This window comes from Notamacropus eugenii, chromosome 4, assembly GCF_028372415.1.
Source record: "Notamacropus eugenii isolate mMacEug1 chromosome 4, mMacEug1.pri_v2, whole genome shotgun sequence".
Classification (NCBI taxonomy): domain Eukaryota; kingdom Metazoa; phylum Chordata; class Mammalia; order Diprotodontia; family Macropodidae; genus Notamacropus; species Notamacropus eugenii.
In genome coordinates, this window is record NC_092875.1 from 83,093,857 (window position 1) to 83,101,095 (window position 7,239).

The 7,239-nt window shown below is 42.7% G+C and overlaps 1 pseudogene; it reads left to right on the forward strand.

Moving 5' to 3' along the window:
- The first annotated feature begins 440 nt into the window (after positions 1–440).
- On the forward strand, positions 441–5,749 carry LOC140502267 (zinc finger protein 318-like; annotated as a pseudogene).
- Positions 5,750–7,239: the final 1,490 nt, after the last annotated feature.

Genomic DNA, 7,239 nt, shown 5'->3' on the forward strand with positions numbered 1-7,239 from the left:
ACACTCCTCTAACTTTATTCTCAATAAATATGCTCTGTTGTGAGGTTGGTGGACAGTTTTGGGGTTTCAGTGGAGAAATCTCTGTGTGAGCAATAGGGGCAAGCAGGGGCCAGAGAGATACAAGGATGGGTCTACTAGTTGCAAAGCCTGAAGTGTATGGCCATGATTCCTGTTCTTTCTATGATCAGCCATATCTCCATCCTCTGCTCCGAGTAGGAACAAGGATGCCACTCTCTTCAGGAAAGATATCCAGATATCTGACCTTGTACCTGGGGAGGAGATTCCCAAAGAACAATGTGGAACGCCTTTTTCTGTGCCAGGAGAGGATATGCAGGTCAGATTCTCCTGAGTTGACATGATGTGTTTCAGGTGAGGAAGAGACAATTCCAATGGATCCACAGGTGAGAAGTATAAAGAGGAGCATCAGCGCCTTCCGGACAATGTCGTATATGTTATCTATATTTTTCTTACTAGTCAACAGAAGTAAGTATGCTGAAAAGTCAGGGCAAAAATACTTCTTGAACCCAATTTCAGCTGAGAAGTGAGAGGGATTTGAACACTTGTTGCCTCTACCCTTCCCTGACCATTTAACCCAACAATATTACCAGAAATCTCTAAAATAAGCACCCTTGAGTTTTTCTGGGGTGCCCTGCTCATAACGCAATAGACACAGAGCAATTACAGTAGTACAATCTGTATTACAGTCTGAGTTCCTTTTTCCTCTGGGGTCTGTTACTGGAGCTAAGGAATTATCTCAGAGTCCCTGAATCCTCCCACTAACAACTTCTGTCCATGAGGATACAGTCCATGGTCTGTATCCACTTGTGGAATGGCCCCTGCATGAGAAAACATGGGTGCAAAGAAGTGGTAATGAGGTGTCTTTGGGGACCATGGAATCATAAATGATTCACATCTTTCCACTTCAGTCCCTTCCCCATTTAGCTGGAGAGTTGGGCCAGGGAGCCTCTGCTATGAGACAGATTGGTTGGAGAAAACTCCTACTTCCAGTTTTTTGGGGTGGTTCTGAGTCCTTAAGTCAAAGCTGACAGTCAAGCAGCTTAGGGTAGAATCTGTGTGATTATGACCTTGACTCTCTGTGTCCTCTTTCAGAACAAATTTTGAGCTTTCCCTTTTAGTGGCAGCTGAATGGGATCCTGGCAGTGACATATTCAATGGAAGTCGGCGCTTGTATTTGTTATTTGTGGGAACTTCACAGTTGTCAAGGTAATGGTGACATGGGGGCAGAGATAGGGGAGCAGGGTAATTGGACAATATTAAAGGGCTGCCCTCCCGATATACTGAGGGTCAACTCCTCATCCTTATTCTGTTCTTACTCTAACCTCTGGCCAACCTGACCCCAAGGATCCCTTTTTCCCTTTCAAAGACAAGTGTGACTTGCCCCAGTTTCCCACAGCTATATGTAGATTTATCTTGTTCACATATATGGTGGTCCAGAGATCTCTTGAGAAATACTGGGGTGGGGAAAGGGAAGAGCTAATGAGGATCAAAAAGCATCTGTGTAATTTGGTATCTCAGGTAATTCAAAGGTGGTGGAGAAATCCAGCTGTGAGCTGTGACTGTAGGTGGGAAAAGATTCAAGTGGTTCCAGCCATTCTAGAGGTGGGCTTGGGGAAGAGAAACTGTATAGTCTCCCTTGGACCAGTTTCTGAGAGGTGACAAGCCTTGGTCTCCTCTGCAGGGTTTATCCTCAAGGAAGATTGGATGATCTGCCTTACTTCCAGCCTCATTTTGGTCTTCATCACACTCTTAGGAATCACAGTTATGGATATTCTACCTGCATATTTTGCCTTCTCTCTTATGGTACTGCTGTTCTTAATGAATTTCACCAATGTTGAGAACATCATCTTTCTGCTGCCAGTACTAAGGATGTTTTTAACTTGTGTTCAGATTTTCCTCATAACTCGGTGATTCAGGCAACTGGGGCTTATTGGGTCAACTGACTGGCATAGAGAAAAAGGCCAGACAACCCTGGGGAAGAAGTTTAAGCATTGTCTAATGTTTAATCCAGAGGGTCATTGATGCTCAGTTTGGGACAGAATGGGGAAATGTTCACAAAGCTGAGGCTGACCAAGATGAAGCCAGGGAAAAGGGATGAACCAAGGAAGAAGGTAAACCAGGATACTTAGGACTTGACCTGGAGGCACCCAAGGAAGAAGATGTGGTATGTGACAAAAATCAAGAATACAATCCCTTCATTTCTCCATCCCTACTCCTTCCCTCCATCTTTTTTTTCTTCCTCTACCCATATGCTCTTTCTTTTTTTTTTCCTTCTTGCTCCTCTCCTTCCTTCTTTCTGTCTAAAGCTGGAACTAGCTTCCCTCTACCAGGAAAGTATCCCTACATCCTCCTCTGAAAGGTGAATGGTGTTGCTTCCCACATGCTGTCTTTTCTCCCTTCTATTTCCAGCTGTTCCACAACCTCACCATCTCACCAACACCCAATGTTTCATCATAGTCATGCCGCTTCCCTGAGGTAGGTTCCCAAAGGGGAAAAGAGAACTGTACTTCTCTCCCCCTACTTCAAGGAAACTGCAAGTCTCAGTATTCATACTTTTGTCTCCAATTTGTATAAACAATACATGTGCATGGCTCTACCAAGGGTGGGAAACGTTTTCATTTTATCAATTTAGCTGTAATCAAATAAACCCACATTCAAGAAACATCAATTAGATATACTTTAAAATGTTCCTTTGGGAAGTTCAGCTTCAAGAAGTCAGAAACAGACAATGAAAAAAGTTTTGCAGGAGTCCTAAGTATCCCTAAGGAAGAGAGTATGGAAACTAACAGACAAAGATAATGGCAAAGCCAAGGCTTGAAAAATGAAGCCCATTGATATTGAACTGTCTGCTAAAGCTGTCATTGCTCACACCAGTCCCTGGTTGCCTGTTGTCACCTCTACCCATGCCAAATTTCAGCCTAACCTTCCTGTTTTCACATCCATGCAATGCAAGTCTGGTTCAGCTACAGTGAGCAAGCTTGCACCTCTTAACACTTTCTTGTCCATTAAATTCTCAGATGCCACTGCCAATCCTTTGCCAGTGGTCAAAGAGTCTTCACCTGATCTCCTACTACCTCCTGACATAATCTCTAAGGTATTTGGTGGAGAAGAGATGATCTTAAAAAGTTCCCCAGAGTAAAAGACTGTGTTGGCTGAGAAAAATAAGCCAGCTCCTGTACCTGAGCAGCTATTGCCTCCATTTTCCCCACCTCCACTGCCATCACCTGTCTCAGTTACACTTAAGTCAGCTACAGTATCACTTCCTGTCTCCAGTCAAATCAACTCCTACCACATCCCATATCTTGACCCTGGTATAGGGGGATCTAAACCTCTTGACTCCAGTCTTACCAACTTCCATTTTGGCTCCAGTACACCCCGCTGCCATGCCCTCAGATGAAGTGGCACCTGGGATGAGTGAAAGTGTCCATGACCAGGTTCTACTGTCTGTGCTGGTTCATCCTCCACCACCACTCTCAGGTGTTTTCAGTGAACAGGCCAAAAAATTGGACAAGTGGAAGTAATGCCCAGCTACAGCCAATACCAAGGATTTATATGACATTTTCTACAGCTGTGGTCAAGGGAAACAAGAAAGCAAGTTGGGTGATAGCACATTGTCCAATGGGGAGAGTAGAAACTTCTCTAAAAATGAGAACTCTGATAGTTCTTTCAACCCTAGGGAGAGTGATATTCTCCTAAAGGGGATGTCCCAGGGAAAAGGTTTGTCCAGTATTCCTTTGGACAGCTGTTTGGCCAAACCCATTGTAAAGACTGTGTGATCCCCAAAACAGCAGACGCTCATAGAAAAGAGTTTGGAACTAAAGAATAGAGGTCGCCTATAGCCTCTTACAGGAATGGACTTTGGTTCTGCTTCTCTGGAAGATGACTCCAGGAAGAAGTCAACCCAGAGGCAAATGCTTCAGCCATGTTGCCCTGTACTCCTTATGAGAGTGAGACCAGTATAGATATGTGTCTGGAGGGGAATGCTGACCTACACTCAGGAAAGCCAGGTCCTTCTGGTGTAGAGGAGCCAGCCCCCTTCAGGTCAGACATAACATGTCCTGCCAAGTTGGTGAATATGAGGGACCTTGGAATAGTTCATAACCAAGCTAAAAGAAATCAAGAGCCCCACCTAGCTGAAGAGCATTGTGGAAGTGAGGTAGAGGCAGCCCCTGAGCTAGAAGAAGGGAGATTATTACTCTCAGAGGGTGTGGGGAAAGAGAGAATAGGTGACCAGGATAAAGAGCTTCAGACGTCATTATCCACAGTGCAAAGGGACTCCCAAAGTATTAAAGATTCCAGTTTGAAATGTGAAGACAGCTATGTATGAAAGAGAGAAGCCAAACAGACGGCTCTCCCAAGGGATGACCAAATTGTTAATCATCCTGAAGAAATGACGGTAGTACCTGAAGTGAAAGATCTAGATGAAGTGACACAACCACATACATGAGCTCAGTCTTTTGTGGACATAAGAACAGACTCAGTCCAGGCAGATACTAGATCTGTGTCACAGACCCCACAATCAATAAGTGTCCAGCACTTTGCCCTAAAATCATCTTTGCAGTGTGGAGTTAGGAGAAACATTTATATAACAGGCAGCCCACAAGAGCAATCTGTGCTAGCTAGTTGTGAAGAACGCAAGAAGACCAGTGTGCTGAATCAACTTTGAACACCTATGATCAGAGGCTACAAACCAGCAGGAGAAAAGCCAAGGGAAGAGCTGAACAAAATGACCTGCCAACCAACTGTTTTGGAAGAGAAGACTGAGAATCTAGAGACCATAGAGATTCCAAAAGGATGAAAGTCAGTATTCCCAGACTTTTCCGTTGTCAGTAGTGAATTAAGACTGACAACAGAAAGCAAATCTACAGAAGGCCTTGAAACTACAGATTTAGGGAAACTTTGTGCCCTGGGGAGCCCAGCTTCTGATTTCTCCATTGATAAATTAGAACCAGTCCCAGAGTCCTTGGCTACCAAGTCTGAGAATGTACATGGAAGGATATTTTTATGTTCCACAGGGTCAACTAACCTTACCTCCACTTTTTCTGAGTTTCCTTCTGAGCTTCCTGGAACTGTAGCACTTGACCTAGGGATAAAGCATAAATAAAACTCTAAGCCTAGAAATGAGAAGATGCCTGATTCTGTTACTTTGGAAGCTCAGTTGGTAATGAAAGCTGTTGATGAGGACATGAAAGTAACACATGAACCCTTGGACCTCCAGGCTGAAGGAATGCTGCCTCAGGATACAGAAAAGATTTCCAAGTTAGAGGCTGAAGGGGCACTAGGACTGGAGTCAGATACCATCTACTCTTCAGGCTTTCTGCCATCTGTCTGCCAGTCAGACCTGGTCAGCTTTGTAGCATCCATCTCTGAACAGGAGGAAGACAAACTTTGTTCTCTACCCTCCCTGCCAGGTGATATACCTGAGAGTACTAGCCTACATACAGGCATACTACAGGCGGAATTTCAGAGTCCTGTGATGGAGAACTTTTCTCAAGTGGACAAAAACAGCACTTTGAGTTTTGCAGAAATGCCAGCCTTAAGTTATCCTGGAAAATAATGGGTTGTTAGTGCTGCTGTAGGCCCTAAGGAAATGCCAACGCAGGAGGAAGGTACAGTTGATGCTACCTAGGGCCACTCAATATCTAGTGTTTACCAGTGTTAGAAATGGAGAGGTGAGAACCTTCAAAGCTACTTGTAAATAAGTTGTATTGGCTTCTTAGAGCTCTGGTATTTAGAGGGTTCAGGAAATGATTGGTCCTCCATTTTAGAGACACCATGTAATGGTGCACTTAGCATCCTACAGTGGATAATTGGTTGAAATTAGAAAATATGCTTCCTTCTCCCTTTCTGAAAAGTACTACATATACCACATCTTCTTCTGTACAGATGTTTAGAAAAAGGAGAATATTTTTTTTCTGTGAATTCTTTTGCCAATAACTTTTCCCATACTTTGCCATTAAAATGGATTCTGTCTCCAAAAAAGGTACATTATTTTATTTAAAAAATCTAACTACTATGTACTTAATAATTTTAAAAAATGAAAACTATTTATTAATTTTAAAGTTAACTAAGGCCAGATGAGGCCTTAAGGACATGGGTTCCCCACCACTGGACAATACCCCAGACTTGACTTGCAAGCAACATACACCTCATGTCCCTATCCCTTCTTACCCTAAGCAATTTGCCTTTGTAGCTATAACTCCTTCTTAGGGCTCTGTTTCCTTCGATCACTCTCTTCTCCTTTCCTTATCCTTCCCAGAAAATATTTCTTGTTAGAGTCAGGACTCTGGAAAAATCTTGAAATGTATCCTGAGGAATCTCAGGTCTCATGTTTTTCCCTAGAAAAGGTCTGGGTTTTTCATAACCAGGGTAAACTGAGACCATTGCAGACATGGAGTACAAATGCCTCCCTTGGAGCCCATCCTGACTGATGCCTAGCTATCTGGTGGTCTATGAGAGTCTTCTGAGAAACAGACTTGATTCTTTATCATCTTTATTCCTTATGTGCACTGAAGACAGAGTGTGCCCAAAGGAGCCAGGCCTTTCATTTAACACCTTAGACTAACCAGATTTCTTCCAGCTGTTACACAGCTGAATATTATGACTACTTAATGTCACTGAGAAAAACTGAGTAAAAACGCTAGCTTGTAAGCTTCTTTTCTGTAGACCCCCTGAAAGTACCTTCAGGACACTTTTGATAGCAGAGAGTATGATGGGAATTATGTGTACTTTTTCTTGCTTCCACGTGGTTCAGATGTCTTCTACTACGTCTTTATGGTTTGAAAGCTTTCATTTTGTATAATTAGAATATTACGAATATTCAATGTAGTAACATTTAAAAAGTTATACAAATCTAAAAATACTAAAAACATTGTTCTTAATCAGTTGTTATGACTGTTGTTTTTGAATCATTGAATGTCCAAAGTGGAAGAAACCTCAGGGAGATTAGATTTATTCCATCTGACCCCATGGGAGAGAATTAGGAACAATGGAGTGGATGTTATAAAGAGACAAATTTTAGTTTGATGCCAGAGAAAACTTCCTAACAGTTATAGCTGTTCAGAAATAGAAAGAGCCACCTCAGAGCACTGTGGATTCTCCATGACAAGACGTCATTAACCAAAAGCGTATTAGTTTTTCTGTAGTAGGGAATGTTTTCTATGCATGTATTCCACCCTGAGAATCCTTTTCACTCTAATACTGTGTGATTCTATGATGTAA